Genomic DNA, 19,767 nt, shown 5'->3' with positions numbered 1-19,767 from the left:
TGCCAGGCCAGAGGCACCTGTAGTCTCAGCGTGGGTGGAAAAGCTGTGTTCTGGGCATGTGGGGTCCCTTGCTGTCAGGTCTTCCAGGTTGAAGTTTACTGCCTGCGGGCCTTCCTCTGGAGCCTTCACGAGAGGTGCCGAGGCAGAGATGCCCACACTGTTCCTGTTAAGGCTGGTGTCTCTGTGTTGCTCCCTGGACGCAGGGACACTGGTCCTCGGGTGTTCCTTCGGTGATGTGTCAAAGGACAGCTTGGCGAGTTTGCACACGGTCTTCTTGTGCACATCGTTGCTGTGGTTCATGGATTTGGGGGCTCTGAGCTGTGTGGCTGAATTCTGCACATGTTGTGCAAAGGAAGGTGAGCCCATGACCCTCCTCTTTGTCATGGCCCAATACGGGCCATGAGAAGTTGGGGATTTGTCTTGGCCTCCCTCAGATATTTCTGCACGTTGGGACATACATGCATATTCAGCTGCAGCCTTTCTCCTCTGCCTGCGGTCCCTGTGCGATGCCCTGGAGTCTGGGACACCAGGTTGGAGGTGTTTGTTGTTTGTCATGGTGTTTGGCTGCAGAGCAGGGGTTGCCATGGACTTCCTCTGCAGGATTTTGCTGTATTGTGGAGAGGTGTAAGCCCTTTCTTCCCGGCCTTGCAGGGAGGTCTGTCTTTCCTGCAGGCCTTCCTCGCGGGTGACTGGCAATGAGGCCGAGGACCCATCGTCCACAACTGTCTTCTGTGGTGCGTGGTTCTTCTTCACAGAGACCGTGGCACTGGCCTGGGAGACTTTCTGTAATTTCTGTCCACGAGTTGTATGGGCGCGGTCTCCCACTACAGTCTTGGCAACATCAATGTTGCTGTGCAACACATTGGATGCTGGTGTCCCAACACGTGGGTCTACGTCAGGGGTCATGGGCTGTGGCACTAGGCCAGGAGCTCCCACAGGCTTCTCCTGTGGGATTTTGCTCTTATCTGAAGAGGTGTTGCTGCTTTCTTCCTGGCCTTGCAGGGAGGTCTTTCTTTCCTGCAGGCCTTCCTCGCAGGTGTCTGCAAATGGTGCCCAGGCCCAGTCATCTACAACTGTCTTCTGTGGTGCATGGTTGCTTTCCACAGAGACCATAGCACTAGTCTGGGAGACTTCATCGGTTTTCTTGCCCTGGGGTCCACAGCTGAGTTGACCAGTTGCCTTCTGCTTAGACCCAATGCTCTTGTGCAGGGCAGGGGAGGCTGTGGTGCCAGCCTGCAGTTTCTCCTGGGGATGCTCAGCCTGTGGTGCCAGGCCAGAGGCACCTGTAGTCTCAGCGTGGGTGGAAAAGCTGTGTTCTGGGCATGTGGGGTCCCTTGCTGTCAGGTCTTCCAGGTTGAAGTTTACTGCCTGCGGGCCTTCCTCTGGAGCCTTCACGAGAGGTGCCGAGGCAGAGATGCCCACACTGTTCCTGTTAAGGCTGGTGTCTCTGTGTTGCTCCCTGGACGCAGGGACACTGGTCCTCGGGTGTTCCTTCGGTGATGTGTCAAAGGACAGCTTGGCGAGTTTGCACACGGTCTTCTTGTGCACATCGTTGCTGTGGTTCATGGATTTGGGGGCTCTGAGCTGTGTGGCTGAATTCTGCACATGTTGTGCAAAGGAAGGTGAGCCCATGACCCTCCTCTTTGTCATGGCCCAATACGGGCCATGAGAAGTTGGGGATTTGTCTTGGCCTCCCTCAGATATTTCTGCACGTTGGGACATACATGCATGTTCAGCCACAGCCTTTCTCTTCTGCCTGCGGTCCCTGTGTGATGCCCTGGAGTCTGGGACACCAGGTTGGAGGTGTTTGTTGTTTGTCATGGTGTTTGGCTGCAGAGCAGGGGTTGCCATGGACTTCCTCTGCAGGATTTTGCTGTATTGTGGAGAGGTGTAAGCCCTTTCTTCCCGGCCTTGCAGGGAGGTCTGTCTTTCCTGCAGGCCTTCCTCGCGGGTGACTGGCAATGAGGCCGAGGACCCATCGTCCACAACTGTCTTCTGTGGTGCGTGGTTCTTCTTCACAGAGACCGTGGCACTGGCCTGGGAGACTTTCTGTAATTTCTGTCCACGAGTTGTATGGGCGCGGTCTCCCACTACAGTCTTGGCAACATCAATGTTGCTGTGCAACACATTGGATGCTGGTGTCCCAACACGTGGGTCTACGTCAGGGGTCATGGGCTGTGGCACTAGGCCAGGAGCTCCCACAGGCTTCTCCTGTGGGATTTTGCTCTTATCTGAAGAGGTGTTGCTGCTTTCTTCCTGGCCTTGCAGGGAGGTCTTTCTTTCCTGCAGGCCTTCCTCGCAGGTGTCTGCAAATGGTGCCCAGGCCCAGTCATCTACAACTGTCTTCTGTGGTGCATGGTTGCTTTCCACAGAGACCATAGCACTAGTCTGGGAGACTTCATCGGTTTTCTTGCCCTGGGGTCCACAGCTGAGTTGACCAGTTGCCTTCTGCTTAGACCCAATGCTCTTGTGCAGGGCAGGGGAGGCTGTGGTGCCAGCCTGCAGTTTCTCCTGGGGATGCTCAGCCTGTGGTGCCAGGCCAGAGGCACCTGTAGTCTCAGCGTGGGTGGAAAAGCTGTGTTCTGGGCATGTGGGGTCCCTTGCTGTCAGGTCTTCCAGGTTGAAGTTTACTGCCTGCGGGCCTTCCTCTGGAGCCTTCACGAGAGGTGCCGAGGCAGAGATGCCCACACTGTTCCTGTTAAGGCTGGTGTCTCTGTGTTGCTCCCTGGACGCAGGGACACTGGTCCTCGGGTGTTCCTTCGGTGATGTGTCAAAGGACAGCTTGGCGAGTTTGCACACGGTCTTCTTGTGCACATCGTTGCTGTGGTTCATGGATTTGGGGGCTCTGAGCTGTGTGGCTGAATTCTGCACATGTTGTGCAAAGGAAGGTGAGCCCATGACCCTCCTCTTTGTCATGGCCCAATACGGGCCATGAGAAGTTGGGGATTTGTCTTGGCCTCCCTCAGATATTTCTGCACGTTGGGACATACATGCATGTTCAGCCACAGCCTTTCTCTTCTGCCTGCGGTCCCTGTGTGATGCCCTGGAGTCTGGGACACCAGGTTGGAGGTGTTTGTTGTTTGTCATGGTGTTTGGCTGCAGAGCAGGGGTTGCCATGGACTTCCTCTGCAGGATTTTGCTGTATTGTGGAGAGGTGTAAGCCCTTTCTTCCCGGCCTTGCAGGGAGGTCTGTCTTTCCTGCAGGCCTTCCTCGCGGGTGACTGGCAATGAGGCCGAGGACCCATCGTCCACAACTGTCTTCTGTGGTGCGTGGTTCTTCTTCACAGAGACCGTGGCACTGGCCTGGGAGACTTTCTGTAATTTCTGTCCACGAGTTGTATGGGCGCGGTCTCCCACTACAGTCTTGGCAACATCAATGTTGCTGTGCAACACATTGGATGCTGGTGTCCCAACACGTGGGTCTACGTCAGGGGTCATGGGCTGTGGCACTAGGCCAGGAGCTCCCACAGGCTTCTCCTGTGGGATTTTGCTCTTATCTGAAGAGGTGTTGCTGCTTTCTTCCTGGCCTTGCAGGGAGGTCTTTCTTTCCTGCAGGCCTTCCTCGCAGGTGTCTGCAAATGGTGCCCAGGCCCAGTCATCTACAACTGTCTTCTGTGGTGCATGGTTGCTTTCCACAGAGACCATAGCACTAGTCTGGGAGACTTCATCGGTTTTCTTGCCCTGGGGTCCACAGCTGAGTTGACCAGTTGCCTTCTGCTTAGACCCAATGCTCTTGTGCAGGGCAGGGGAGGCTGTGGTGCCAGCCTGCAGTTTCTCCTGGGGATGCTCAGCCTGTGGTGCCAGGCCAGAGGCACCTGTAGTCTCAGCGTGGGTGGAAAAGCTGTGTTCTGGGCATGTGGGGTCCCTTGCTGTCAGGTCTTCCAGGTTGAAGTTTACTGCCTGCGGGCCTTCCTCTGGAGCCTTCACGAGAGGTGCCGAGGCAGAGATGCCCACACTGTTCCTGTTAAGGCTGGTGTCTCTGTGTTGCTCCCTGGACGCAGGGACACTGGTCCTCGGGTGTTCCTTCGGTGATGTGTCAAAGGACAGCTTGGCGAGTTTGCACACGGTCTTCTTGTGCACATCGTTGCTGTGGTTCATGGATTTGGGGGCTCTGAGCTGTGTGGCTGAATTCTGCACATGTTGTGCAAAGGAAGGTGAGCCCATGACCCTCCTCTTTGTCATGGCCCAATACGGGCCATGAGAAGTTGGGGATTTGTCTTGGCCTCCCTCAGATATTTCTGCACGTTGGGACATACATGCATATTCAGCTGCAGCCTTTCTCCTCTGCCTGCGGTCCCTGTGCGATGCCCTGGAGTCTGGGACACCAGGTTGGAGGTGTTTGTTGTTTGTCATGGTGTTTGGCTGCAGAGCAGGGGTTGCCATGGACTTCCTCTGCAGGATTTTGCTGTATTGTGGAGAGGTGTAAGCCCTTTCTTCCCGGCCTTGCAGGGAGGTCTGTCTTTCCTGCAGGCCTTCCTCGCGGGTGACTGGCAATGAGGCCGAGGACCCATCGTCCACAACTGTCTTCTGTGGTGCATGGTTCTTCTTCACAGAGACCGTGGCACTGGCCTGGGAGACTTTCTGTAATTTCTGTCCACGAGTTGTATGGGCGCGGTCTCCCACTACAGTCTTGGCAACATCAATGTTGCTGTGCAACACATTGGATGCTGGTGTCCCAACACGTGGGTCTACGTCAGGGGTCATGGGCTGTGGCACTAGGCCAGGAGCTCCCACAGGCTTCTCCTGTGGGATTTTGCTCTTATCTGAAGAGGTGTTGCTGCTTTCTTCCTGGCCTTGCAGGAAGGTCTTTCTTTCCTGCAGGCCTTCCTCGCAGGTGTCTGCAAATGGTGCCCAGGCCCAGTCATCTACAACTGTCTTCTGTGGTGCATGGTTGCTTTCCACAGAGACCATAGCACTAGTCTGGGAGACTTCATCGGTTTTCTTGCCCTGGGGTCCACAGCTGAGTTGACCAGTTGCCTTCTGCTTAGACCCAATGCTCTTGTGCAGGGCAGGGGAGGCTGTGGTGCCAGCCTGCAGTTTCTCCTGGGGATGCTCAGCCTGTGGTGCCAGGCCAGAGGCACCTGTAGTCTCAGCGTGGGTGGAAAAGCTGTGTTCTGGGCATGTGGGGTCCCTTGCTGTCAGGTCTTCCAGGTTGAAGTTTACTGCCTGCGGGCCTTCCTCTGGAGCCTTCACGAGAGGTGCCGAGGCAGAGATGCCCACACTGTTCCTGTTAAGGCTGGTGTCTCTGTGTTGCTCCCTGGACGCAGGGACACTGGTCCTCGGGTGTTCCTTCGGTGATGTGTCAAAGGACAGCTTGGCGAGTTTGCACACGGTCTTCTTGTGCACATCGTTGCTGTGGTTCATGGATTTGGGGGCTCTGAGCTGTGTGGCTGAATTCTGCACATGTTGTGCAAAGGAAGGTGAGCCCATGACCCTCCTCTTTGTCATGGCCCAATACGGGCCATGAGAAGTTGGGGATTTGTCTTGGCCTCCCTCAGATATTTCTGCACCTTGGGACATACATGCATGTTCAGCCACAGCCTTTCTCCTCTGCCTGCGGTCCCTGTGTGATGCCCTGGAGTCTGGGACACCAGGTTGGAGGTGTTTGTTGTTTGTCATGGTGTTTGGCTGCAGAGCAGGGGTTGCCATGGACTTCCTCTGCAGGATTTTGCTGTATTGTGGAGAGGTGTAAGCCCTTTCTTCCCGGCCTTGCAGGGAGGTCTGTCTTTCCTGCAGGCCTTCCTCGCGGGTGACTGGCAATGAGGCCGAGGACCCATCGTCCACAACTGTCTTCTGTGGTGCGTGGTTCTTCTTCACAGAGACCGTGGCACTGGTCTGGGAGACTTTCTGTAATTTCTGTCCACGAGTTGTATGGGCGCGGTCTCCCACTACAGTCTTGGCAACATCAATGTTGCTGTGCAACACATTGGATGCTGGTGTCCCAACACGTGGGTCTACGTCAGGGGTCATGGGCTGTGGCACTAGGCCAGGAGCTCCCACAGGCTTCTCCTGTGGGATTTTGCTCTTATCTGAAGAGGTGTTGCTGCTTTCTTCCTGGCCTTGCAGGGAGGTCTTTCTTTCCTGCAGGCCTTCCTCGCAGGTGTCTGCAAATGGTGCCCAGGCCCAGTCATCTACAACTGTCTTCTGTGGTGCATGGTTGCTTTCCACAGAGACCATAGCACTAGTCTGGGAGACTTCATCGGTTTTCTTGCCCTGGGGTCCACAGCTGAGTTGACCAGTTGCCTTCTGCTTAGACCCAATGCTCTTGTGCAGGGCAGGGGAGGCTGTGGTGCCAGCCTGCAGTTTCTCCTGGGGATGCTCAGCCTGTGGTGCCAGGCCAGAGGCACCTGTAGTCTCAGCGTGGGTGGAAAAGCTGTGTTCTGGGCATGTGGGGTCCCTTGCTGTCAGGTCTTCCAGGTTGAAGTTTACTGCCTGCGGGCCTTCCTCTGGAGCCTTCACGAGAGGTGCCGAGGCAGAGATGCCCACACTGTTCCTGTTAAGGCTGGTGTCTCTGTGTTGCTCCCTGGACACAGGGACATTGGTCCTCGGGTGTTCCTTCGGTGATGTGTCAAAGGACAGCTTGGCGAGTTTGCACACGGTCTTCTTGTGCACATCGTTGCTGTGGTTCATGGATTTGGGGGCTCTGAGCTGTGTGGCTGAATTCTGCACATGAGGTGCAAAGGAAGGTGAGCCCATGACCCTCCTCTTTGTCATGGCCCAATACGGGCCATGAGAAGTTGGGGATTTGTCTTGGCCTCCCTCAGATATTTCTGCACGTTGAGACATACATGCATGTTCAGCCACAGCCTTTCTCTTCTGCCTGCGGTCCCTGTGCGATGCCCTGGAGTCTGGGACACCAGGTTGGTTGCGTGTGTCTTTTGTCTTGGTCTTTGGCTCCAGAGCAGGTGTTGCCGCAGACTTTCTCTGTGAGATTTTTTTGTATCTTGAAGAATTGTATTCCCTGGTGGCTGCAAGACCATCCTCCTGTCTTGCCTCAGCTGTATTTGCTTGTGATTTCTGGGCAGCAATTCCCACATTCTTCTGGGAGGGTTTTCTCAGCATCTTGGTGTGGAATTGTCTTTCTTCCTTGGCTTTCAGGGGGATTGTTTTTGTCTGCACATCTTGATTTGTGGTCTTCACTTGTGGTGCTGGATCAGGATAGCCTGTAGCCTTCCTCTTCTCATGGATCAACCTGTGGGTTGCCTCATTGGTGCGTGTGATTGCTGGCAGGCCTTTGTCAGGGTTCTTGTCATGTTGCCCACTGCTGGGTTTAGCTGTAGGCCTCTCCAGCAGTATGTCGCTGTTTGTTGCTCTTAACGTTCTGGTGGCAGCCACCTGACCTTTTTTGCAGGTCTTGTCATGTAGTATACTACCATGTTTGCCCTCAGCCTTCTGTTGGTTTTTCCAGGGCTCAGGAGAGGAGGGGACCCTGTCCTCCCTCCCATCCCCAAGGCTCTTGGCATGTGGTGTCTGGAGAGGTTTGCCCACAGCCTTGACCTCTGGGATATCCCTGTGGCTCACCATGGAGTCAGGAGTGACCCTCTGAGTGCGTTCCTTAGTGGTCTTGGCCTGTGATGCCCTGACCGGAGCTCGGACCCTGATTGCTGAGAGCCTCCAGGGCCCCTTGGTGGAGCTGTAGAAGCTGGTGCTGGGGTTGCACTTGGTGCATGTCACCCCAAAGAGGAACTCGGGTGCCATGGTCTGTCTCTCAGGTTTTGGGGTTCTTCTCAAAGGCCCAGACCTGGGCACAGAGGAAGCCAGGACCTCTTTGACTTGCAGGCACCTAAAGGCTGACGAGGTACTGCCTCTGGGGATGGTGCTGTGTAGCGCTCTGGCAACTGAGGCCCTGAGCAGCCGACCTCCCTCCCAAGGCTTGGCCCATGGCACACTGGTACATTGTCCCGCAGCCTTCTGCAAGATGTTCCTATGATCCATGTAAGAGGGGACCCTGTTGATTTTGACTTCCTTGGGGGTCTTGTCCTGCTGCTTCCATGCAGTATTGGCCCAACCAACAGCCTTCTTTTGTGGGATGTCCCTGTGAGCAAACGTAGTGGCAGGGATACCCACCTGAGGGCGTTTCATGAGGGTCTTGCCCTGTGATGCCCTGACTGGAGCTCGGGACCCCATTGCCATGAGCATCCAAGTCCTCGTGTTGGAGCTGTAGGAGCTGGTGAGGGGGTTGTGCGTGGTGTTTGTCACCCTGAAGGGGCATTCGCGTTTCCCCCTCTGTCTTTCAAGATTTGTAGTCTTTCTCAGAGGCCCAGGCTTGGGAAGAAAGGAAGCCAGGCTCCTATTGACACTCAGGTGACTAATGGCAGAAGGGGCCCTGCCACTGGCCTGGGAGCTGCTGTCCTGTGTGCCCTGCTCATCTGAGACTATGGGGCTGCCCCTGGGCTTTAATGCCCCCTCAGTGCTGCTTGTAGGGCCCCTCTCCTCTGGGGCGCGGCCTGATGCTGCCCTCTGAACCCAAGCCAGGGGGCAGGCCAGCAGGACCCATAGGCAATGCAGCAACTTCCACAGGGCCTGCTGCAGACCCTGCTGCAGCGCTTGTGGCAGTGCTGCAAGGAGCGCCAGGCGGCCCCTGGCAGCATCCATCCTGAGCAGTTCAAGGCCTGCTGCTCCAGGTCCAGTGGGTGCGGCCTGGGGCGGTGGCAGCGGCTTCCTCTGAGGACCACCTCAGAGGAGAAGGCTGGGAATGAGCCCATTGAGGGCTGAGCCCTTAGAAAGTAAGAGGGTCCCCGCCTGGCGGGGTGGGAGCCCCTGCCGCTGGCGGCGGCGGGGGAAGCCTCTGAGAGCTTCCCCCGCCCGCCTGTGGACTCAGTTCAGAGACCAGATGGGTCTGGGGGGCAGGGTACTGGGTGTGCGGGCTGATTGGCCCGAGGCGCTGGGCCCCTACCGGGGTCGTCACGCTGCACTGAATGCCGGGGTTCCTTCCTTGGTCCTCAAGGTGCACTGCGGCGTTCAGCGTGGGCGCGTTCGACGCTCTTGGGAGCTCCGAGACGTGTCCGTTGGCAGTGCTCAGGGCGGCACGAGCCCGGAGCGGGGCGGGTGGCCGCGGGGTAGAGCTGGCGCGCCTGGGGGCGTGGGGAACCCGCGGCCGCCCGTGGTCGTGACAGCGAGGGGCCCTGGCTGCTGTGGGGCGCCGGCGGCTTGACATGGTGCACAGCGGCTGCCGCGGGTTCACCTGAGGCCAGGGTTCCTCACTGAGATCCTGCTTCTCTCAGTGCCTTGGCCCTTGACTGCAGCCTGCATTTCAGAGAGCAAAGACAGAGAAGATCTTCCAGCCCATGAGTGACTCCAACAGCAAGAGCTGAGCCGATCCCATGCCAGGAGCCAGGAGCTGCTTCCGGGTCACAAAGCTTTGGGTCGTCCTCGACTGCTTTCCCAGACCACAAGCAGAGAGCTGCATGGGAAGTGGGACCGCTGGGATTAGATCCAGTGCCCATATAGGATCCCAGTGTGTGTGAGGCGAGGACTTCAGCCGCTAGGCTACGGTACCGGGCTCTAGATGATATATCTTCAATATTCTTGTCAGCTACAGAGTTAACAATGGATTTTACTTTTTATTAAAAGAATTGTAAGATTAGCTTCTATGTTTATTAACATCTTTATCATTTGTGGTACTCTGAATTCTGTGTTGAAGGTCTTGCTTTCTTTTGATGTTCTGATGGTTTAGCTGTAATCCTTGCACATTTTCCGTTTCAGATGTTCCTTATTCTTCTAAACTTGCAACTGCTTCTTTGCCTTCCAATTCTGGAGGACGCTCTGTTCACTCATTATGATGATTTTAACCCTGCAGTGTTGTAGTACATATTCAATAGCTTCGTCAAAGTTCTGTGTGTATTTAGGCCCAATGTGGTAGCCTAGTGGCTAAAGTCCTCACCTTGCCCATGATGAGATCCCTCATCACACACTGGGATCCTATATGGGTGCTGGTTCTAATTGCAGCAGGCCCACTTCCCATCCAGCTCCCTGTCTGTGGCCTGGGAAGGCAGGTGAGGACAGCCCAAAGCCTTGGACCCTGCACCTACATGGGAGACCTGGAAGAGTCTCCTGGCTTCAGATCGGCGCAGCTCCAGCCATTACAGCCCCTTGGGGAGTGAAACAGCGGAAGATCTTCCTCTCTGTCTCTCCTCCTCTCTGTATATCTGACTTTCCAAAAATAATAAAACAAGTCTTAAAAAAATAAAAACAGTGTCCTGTGTATGAACTCAAACATCAACACCCACAGTTTGTTGGTGGTAACTGCTTTTCAGATGGTACTTTCATTGGAGTTGCATTTTTTTTTTAATTATTTATTATTTAACTTCAGTAATTACATTGTATTATGTGACACAGTTACATAGATACTTGGGTTCTCCCCACCCCTCCCCAAACCCTCCCACCATGGTGGATTCCTCCACCTTGTTGCATAACCACAGCTCAAGTTCAGTTGAGATTTCCCCATTGCATTTTGATAGATGCTTTCATGCTTTCATGTTGATAGCATTGCATTTGAATGTGTTAGCTCATTTCAGTGTCCCTCTTACTTGAAAGTTTAGCTTAGCCACAAGAATTTTATTTTTTGTTTGCTAGTCATTTCTACTCTTCTCTATTATTTTTAAGCTTTAAATGATTTTAAATGGCTGATTTACATGTAATATTATGTATGTTGGTGGGATACAGTGCAGTTTTTCAACACAATTCCAGAGTGTAAAACAGCGAGCCCAGGTAACTTGCCTTCCCCTTTCTCATCCTCCCTTTGTGTTTGGGGCCTGTCAGTTCTTCTCTCCCAGTTCTTTCATCCACAAGGATATATTATATTCTGCATGCAGTTCCTTCACCCCAACACTGCTCTGGAACACTAGAACTTACTGTTTTGGTCTGTGTGTCAATGCCCATTGTACAGCCTCTCTCTCTGGCCTCTCCCTCTGTGTGTGTGTGTGCATATGTGTGCACTCTATGAAGTTTTCTTTATCCACTCGTACAGCAGTGGACACCTGGGTTGATTCCATGTCTTGGTTACTGTGGACAATGCTGCAATGAAATGGGAGCTAAAAGGTTTCTTACAAATGTCCATTTCCTTTCCCTCAGATGTACATGGAGAACAACTCCACAAGGGCTGTACTCATTTGCATAGCTATGATTATTACTCATTTACATTTTCAAGTGCAAATATTACCTGGTAGGGATTTGGATGGGGTGAGGAAGACAAAAGCAGTGCCTTCCAAAGGGAGTAGGAATGTTCAAAATAGCCAGAGAACTCTTTTCCACACTAAATGTGTCACAGTCAATGTTCAATCATGACTCTGATTCCAGATAGGTGCTTTCCATCAGAGGATTCCAAAGCAAAATTGGGCTGTTGGAGGAGTGACCACAGGAGGTGGTTCTGCCAGGGTCCAGCTACTTAGCAATGCAAAATGTACATATCAGTGTTAAGCAAATGAATATGAACTTTTAACACTGTTTTCATGTCACAGATAGTAACAGCAACAACTATTCTAACTCTGATCCAAAATACAACACACACCTAAGGTGTTCCTAGAAGAGCATTTGTGTAAGACTTTTTCTGCACAGAAGAATATTTGAAGTTCAGCTTTTAAGTTTCTGAAAGGTTACAGATTTTCATTTTCAAAACAGCATCATGAAAAAAGAGGAACCTGTTAGGATACACGTGCAAAACTCCAAGTGAACACATAGAAAGTGTCTCTGGTCAAACTACTGAAGAATTGTTGAAGAATTCATACTGAATCAAGTTATTGAAGAATTGTGCTTTGTTGATTGACAGTAAATATAGCCTGAAAATAACAAACGGCTTTATTATATATCATTGCAAAGGTGATGACTAATGTCCCATGCAAATGATTCTACTATTACATTATTTACAAAATTTAAATAAAGTGTACACAGCTGAGGGTCCATTACAAGGACATACAATCTCAAAAGACATTGATCCAAATGCTTCAGGTTAGATTGTACTACATTCCATGGAAATACAGCATTCTCTCATTTCTTCTTTGCACTAGCTGCTCAGCATCTGCCTCACTAGACACACTTTGAGTCACTGATTTAAAGAAACCGTAAGGAATCCCCATTCATTGTGCCCAGCATCACAACCGTAGTTAGATGGAGAATCAGTGCGATTTCCTCCAAGCCACAGGTGCAGGTTGGAGGACGCAGCACAGGCCCTGCCCGGATGCTGGGTTCATTATTCTTCCAATGTGACACCTGCCATTCACCTCAGTGTCTTCCACTGCTCCTTTTAACCCATGATTCCATAGCCCTTCTGCTGATGCTCATGGCCTCTCTCCCAGCACCACTACAGGTGCCAGTCCAACTGATACACGATGAGGCAGGTAGCTGAGCTAGAGCCAGGAGCCGGAAGCCACAGCTGCTCACTCTATGCAACCTTATGCACCTGCCTGTCAGCCAATTAAGCCCTTGCCCAGGATGTAGCTCCCTTCCCCAGGGCACAGAGGACATAACCATCACCATGTACCCTTTCTTCTTCCTATCTCATACAACACGCTGGCAATCATGAGGGGCAGGCTCGCACTTTCTCTTGCTCTCACTCATTCCCTCACACTCTCTCTCCCATTCTCTCGCTCTCGCTCTCGCTCTCACTCTCGCTCTGTGAAGGAGGTAGGATGCTGAAGCACTGTCTCTCTATATTCCTTCCTCAACCATTTCCCTTTCTGCTTACTCCTGGTTTTGGTTTACACACATGCATGGATGTAGTACACACAGGTTTTAAAAATTCCATTGGCTTTTATCTGAGAGGGAGATTTACAGAGAGATCTTCCATCTGCTGGTTCATCCCAAAGGACCTCAAGGATCAGAGCTTGGCTGATACAGCAGGAAGCCAGGAGCTGCTTTTGGATCCCCCATGTGGGTATTGGGCCCCCCGGGCTTGGGCAATCTCTGCTGCTTTTCCAGGCCACAGCAGGGAGCTGGATTGGAAGTGGAGCAGCTGGGACTTGAACTTGTAACTATATGAGACGTCCATGCTGCAGATGGAGGATGTGTCTGCTGAGGCAACACACTGGCCACTTTTGCTCACCTGTTGGATCAGTTTGATCACTCTCTGCACCACATATGTGACTGCATTTAGAATGTTTTCTCTAGGAAAATGACAAGGGTCTGGACTAGGAATATAGACCCCATCTCTCCCACAACTCATTGGTGGAATCAGTCAGGGAAATTCATTCCAGAAGCAGAAGTTGGCTAAGGGAAATTGAATCAGTGGGCTCAATCTCAACTGTCAGCAATTGCTCAATCCTGAGAAATCTGTCTGTCCCCCAGTCTCCCTGACTTCACAACTTGGAAAGCTCAGCTAAAATGCAAATGCTGATGCCTTGGGTTGTTACTTTTAGCAGCTGCAGGGAAGAAAAGCCAAGACAAATTGCTACAGTTGATGGGGATTTGGGCCTAAGTGGGTGGGTTCCTATGGTTTGCACATTCGTTTTCCCATTGTTAGGGATGTATTTTTCAAGTGCATTGCTATCGTGAGACAAGCTGGAACTTGAGTGTTTAGCTTCCACGGACTGGTGATAAGTGACAAAAAGTTTCTGTCTGAAGTGTTTGAAGTATGAGTTTCCCTTGTGAGGGTCAGCAATGGGGTCTTTCCTTTGAGCTGGAACAGACTCTGTTGCCTAGGAACCACATCAGTAGTAGGAGGGGGAACACACTTTTCCAAGATGACAGGTGTTGAACGTCCTGTGGTGGGGCAGGGTGGGGCGGGGGACTTGTGCTTGCAATATGGCAGCCCACAATGATACATGTGACTGCCAGGATGCCCTCTCAGAGAGATGGGCAACAGATACCACCCCAATATGATGTGCTACCTGACTGGCCAGCAGTGCAGACATACATGCACACATGTACACATCTATGTATCTATTAGCTTTGCCCTGGTGTTGACCACTCTGGAAAGCACTTCAGACATGGGGGTTTGCTGCTTTCTGGGAATGAATTTTTGTGATGGCACACAGAAGCTCTCAGCACATGGGCTGCCAGAGGTCCTGAGAGGTAAGTCTCAGGCACCAGTTCAGTGCCTCCTCTAGGTCCCTGGAGCCCCCTGCCAGCAGGGGGTCACAGGCCACCAGCCTCCAGCCCTGCAGTACAAGGCCCATCACAATGGTCCAGGGGGTAAAACCCAAGGGGCTGACTCAGCATCCTGCCTGCTGCTTTTAGCCATGCCTGGGGATTTCTCAAAATTTTTAACAGATTTATTTGTACTGGAAGCCAGATTTATAGACAAGAGGAGACATAAATATCTCCCATCCACTGGTTCACTCCCCAAGAGGCCACAATGGCCAGAGCTGAGTTGATTCAATGCTATTAGTTTGGCGCCTCCTGCTGGTGCTCCACCTAGGTGCAGGGTCCCAAGGCTTTGGACCATCCTCTACCGCTTTCCCAGGCCACATGCAGGGAGCCAGATGAGAAGCGCAGCAGCCAAAAAACAACAACCGGCACCCCTATAACTTGCTGCACTTACAGGTGAAGGATTAGCCAATTATGCAACACAATAGCCTCACTTCTATTTATTTTTAATTTTGTTAAGCTTGCAAGAACTTCGATGCTTGCCATGAGGTCAAATCTCCTAGCGGTATGTCTAGAGAGGTGGTAACAGCCTCTGGATTGAGTTGGAGTTGTGAGAATGCCCCAGTCATGCACTGCAGTGCCTCCGAGTGGACTGGCACTGTCATGATGGCAGTTACTCCAGGGGCAGTGCTGAAGGAAACTTTCACAGGGGCCACAGGTAATGCTCCAGCTTCAACCTGCAAGAAGCCCACGGTGCATTGATTAAGTTGGGGCGCTTCCAGATAGGGGGCTGGATATAACAACAAACTATTTGGGGCTTCCAAAAGAGATCCTAAGTGGACAAAGCAACTTCTAACACAATAGATCCAACCCACAGGCTTCCTCATAATTAGGTTCCTAACGATTCCTGTCTGTTTTCATCTTCTTGACCTACAAGGAGATGGTTCTGCTGCATCATCCCACACGCCTTCCTATGGACCTCCTTCTAAGGGAACAGTTTCAAAACTGGCCCTGTGACTACAGAGCCCAAATGAGCCGATGGTAAGAGCAGCATTGGAGGTGTTCAGTGGTGACAGAGGGAGTTCAGGGGGAGAGCCTCTCCCACCCGGGGAAGCAGTCTAGACAGCAGACTCAGAGAAGCACCACGGCTGCCAGCAGCGCCCAGCAGCCCACAGAAGCAGCCCTGCGGGGTTCTGGTCTGGCTTGGAAGTCCACAGAAGTGTGTGTCAGCATGCAAAGCCAGGACACTGGTGCAAGGATTTCTGTGGCTACTGTTCCCAGTGCAAAGAAGCCCTCACCAGGAGGGAGGTTCCCTTCTCTGCACGGGAGAGGATCCACTTTGCTCATGGCCTCATCTGAAGATGGATGTGGTGTCGGTGTTTCCAGAGGCTTCCTCAGCTCATGCATAACCCGGGCAGAGCTTCGAGGTCCCTAGGTGTGCAGAAGAGTGTGAATTGTGTGAAATCCACAGCAGATGCCCTGTGTTTTGACTTCCCTTACAGGACCTCTGTCCCCACAGAGTTGCATTATTAGGAGAGTGGAGAGTAAACCTCCCTCTTAAAGTGTATTTCCCTTTCATGTGTCAAACACAGGCCAGTCTTCTCTTGCACTACTTTCTATTGGGTCTAAATGCCCAACTCCTTTGCTTGGCAGAGAGGCTGGATCTTCCCTCAGTGTTTGCTGCAAATTCATCTCTGCTCAGCCCAAGTCATCTGCTGCTATGTTACAGGCCCCGGTGTAGAACAGCCCAACTCCTAAAATGGAACATTTGGTCCTGAAACCCAGGAGGTGACTTCCAGGTGACTTGTCCCTGGGGCGCCTCCACCTCTCTCTTGCTTCTTGGTCTGTCCCAATCCCAGGACACAGATGAGTTCTCTGGAGTCCTGTGTGAGGGCCTCGCTACACCTGCTGCTGCATCTGTCTGGGTCAAGGTCCATCTGGCCCTGGTGGGGACCCTTGGGCTTGGGATATTTTTCCCAGTTTTGAGGTGGAAGAACATTCCACAGGTGCACTTCTCTCCTCCTTCCAATCTTGACTCTAGAATGAGCTCCACTCCAGTGCACACACCCCTACCCAACAGTCAATGGCCCCAAAGAGGACTGTTAATCCCTCAGTTCTCTGACTGTTAGAGTCCGGGCCAAAGCCCCTGGATGTCAGGGTGCGAGCTAGTCAACCCCCAGAGAATGACAAAGTCTCACTGGTAATGCAAACAGCAAACAGAGTTTATTGTGCCAGCATGCTGGGGTCAGACCGCACTTGGAGCACTCACGCCAGTCAAGCAGGGCAGTCGGACCCCAGACAAGCCCAAGACAGAAGCTTATATAGGCCCTTTTGGGCTAGAAAATACATCAAAAGTAGCAACCTTAGACATATGGCCTGCAGGCACAGGCAGCCTGTTCTGTTCCCATACCCAATATCTGTATGGCTCATGTCAGTCTCACACCCTTATTTTCCTCCTGGTTCCTGGGACCAGAGAGAATTGTGCCCTTGCCTTCACAAAGTCGCAAGGCAGCAAAGAACAGATTCATCCCTAAAGCAGGATCCTCCCAAAGTCCAGGCACCTCCTGGCCTAGCAAGGTAGCAGTTTTTCACTACAAAGGAATCTCACACTGCCCAACAATAACATTTTACCCACACTCTAACATGACATTTGGACAACTGCCTCAGACACAATGGGAAATGGTCTGAGGTGCCCTATGTCCAGGTATTTCTCCATAGCTGCCCTTCACTGGGTCACCTGTCAGAATTGCCTCCTTAGACCAAGTCAAAGCCTACCTCCTGGGCTGCCAGGCCTTGCCAGACTTGGATCCTGCCAACTCTGCTCCTCCACCTACCCATGCGTGGCACCCAGCGGAAAGTGTTCCTCATGCTACAACACCTACTTCTCATTCCCCACATCACATTCCCTCTTCCTCTCCCCTTGATACCTATTCACGCTAATGACAACCACCCTGCCAAAAAGCAACTCTTCTTTCCAGACCACCTTCTTGGCTCCTTCAGACTCAGCCCTTTCACCCCTAGGATGTCTTTGCACTCAGCCACTTCCCCAAGCTGCTGACTCCCCATCCCCCCTCCAGGGTTCCACTCCAGTGACATCACAAAGGGGAAGGGTGTGGCCAAACTGGTCCAGTAGGCACAGGAGACTCCCAAGCATGGGCAGCAGAAGGAGAAGACCCTTGAGGAAAGCCAGAACACAAGGTCTCCTGATCTACGGAGAACAACAACAATCCACAGAAGGCTGAGGGTTAATCCAATTGTGTTCCACAGGCCAAGAGCTATGAGGAAATTTGCCCCATACCCGATCTTCCAGAGCACTGCATAGTGACATGTCACAGCTGACTGCAGCAGCAGAGCCCTCCAAATGAAATATGAAAAAGACAACGGAGAAAAGGCTGCCAGTCAGTGCACCCACCTAGAGGGAGAAACAACTATACATTCATGAGAAGAGGAAGGCCAGGAGCGCTCCTCCTTTAACACCAATGTGAAAGACCCCAAGCAAGTTCAAAAGGAAGGGAAAACATCCCACAAGACCTAGAAAGTGGGTCTGCTCATACTTGTAGCCTGACAATATCCCACAAGAGAAGAGTGCGGAACCTCGTGTTTCGATTCCTTTGGCCAAGATCCCCAGGGTAGGTCCGCAGGCTGCTATCTCAGCATGCAGAGCAACACGGGGACACCCAGCACAAGAGAAAGGCTGTGGGCGAACAATCCTGGCCACCCATGAGAAGTCCCCAGAGGCTAACCTGCAGCTGAGTGCCCCTGCCTCCAGGGAGTACTCCAACATGCCACATGAGAAGGCTGTGGGCAAAAGGGCCTGGGGATCACACGCCAAGACACCTGAGCAATGTGTAAGGGTCAGCACCCCAGCCTCTGCTGTGCCACACAGGGCAGAAGAAGAAGGCTGCTGGCATTTCAGCATGGACACCAGCTGCAACAAGCCCTAAGAAAGGCCACAGGCAGCAAACAACAACCAGCAGGGCGCACAAGCCAGGGAACCCACATGCACGAAGCACAACCACATCACAGAGGCGGAGAACACAGGTGCTCCTGCCCTGGCGACACACACCAAGACCTCCGAGGAAGGACAGCAGAAAGTGACACAACCCATGCAAGACCCAGAAGAAAGGGCCTCCTCATCCACACAGCACAGCAGAATGGCACTGCAGAAGGCTGACGAAAACCCTGCCCTAAAGACACAGGTGAGGACCCCCGAGGTAGGGCGACAGGCAGCAACCACAGCCTCTAGTGCGGTGCACAGGAACATTCATCTTGACAAGAAGGTGATGGGAAAACTCACCTGTGCACCACAGGTGAAGACCATCGAGGAAGTCTCACGGGCCAATGCCACAGGCACTGTGGAAAACAGCCACAGCCACAGGAGACAGTCATGGAGGAATGGGCTGAGGCGCCATTTGCTAACACACCTAAGGAACGTCTGCAGGAAACAACAACCCCCATTCTGGCCAGGAAGAAAGTTGCTATTCCCATGTAGTGGAGAGCAAAATCCCGCAGGAGAAGGCTATGGGAGCCCCACCCTGGCTCCACAGGCCAAGACATCCAAGAAACACCTGCCTCCTGTTTTCTCAGCCTCCAGGACACCACATAGCAACATGTGGCAGAAGAGGAAGGCTGTAGGTATGTCTGAGTGCACCACATGCACAAATAACCAAGGAAGTCTGAGACAAATAGCCTGTGTCTGCAGGACCATACAGGGCCATGACAAAGAGGAGGGCAGAGGATGCGCTGTCCTGGGCACAACATGCAAACAACTCAGGAACGCGGGCCAGAACACCTAACTCCATGGGGCAGAGCAACTCTGGAAAAGAGAAAGATGTGGGAAAGCTGCCTGGCACTCCTATGCCAAGACTCCCAAGAAACACCATGGGCCAGTGCCCTTGCATCCAGAAACCCACAGAGGTACATCCATCTGAGCAGGAACACTGCAGCCACATCCACCTGGGCACCACCTGCAAAGACTGCCGAGGAAGGCCACAGGAAGCAAAGAGCAACCAGGTAGGCCCACGAGCCAGGATCCTCATGCTTAGGGAACAACACACCATCCCTCTCTAGGTGGAGATGATAGGTGCTCCTGGCATGGTTCCACATGAAAGAACACCTGAGGGAAGTTCACAAGATGGTGCCCCAGCTTCAGTGCATCGCACAGTGTCATCGGGCAGGGGAACGCAGCGGGTGAACTCTCCTGTGTACCCCATGCGCAGGACCTCAAGGCAGGCTCACAAACTAGCCCCATGGCATCAGTGCAAGACAGAAATATGCCACAGGAGACAGGTGTGGGCCACTGGGCTGGCTGACATCTGCCTATCCTCCTGGGTGAGATCTTCTAGAAGCAATGACCATTCCACAAGGCCAGGATTAAAGGTGCTACTCCTCTATGTTGTACAGCAAAATCCCACAGGAGAAAGTTGTGGAGGCCCCTGCCTAAGTCTCATAGTCCATGAAACCCTGAGCAAATAAAAACTGCAGAATGCAATGATCTCCTTGCCTGAAGCAAGGTCCTAGTCCTGTGTAGTGTGCAGCAGTTGCCCACAGGAAAAGGCTCTCAGAGCTCTTGGCCTGGCTGCATAGGCCCACAGGCTGGCTTAGCCACTCTCAGGACACTGCACAAAGACATCCGACAGAAGTGAAAACTGCAGAGCAACTCACCTAGGGCAGTACATGTGAAAAGCCCCGAGGAAAACCCACATGCCAGAACCTCAGCCTCTGCAGAGCACCCCAGCATCCTGC

The sequence above is a fragment of the Ochotona princeps genome, chromosome 9 (genome assembly GCF_030435755.1).
Source record: "Ochotona princeps isolate mOchPri1 chromosome 9, mOchPri1.hap1, whole genome shotgun sequence".
Lineage (NCBI taxonomy): Eukaryota > Metazoa > Chordata > Mammalia > Lagomorpha > Ochotonidae > Ochotona > Ochotona princeps.
This window is presented reverse-complemented; position numbering follows the sequence as displayed.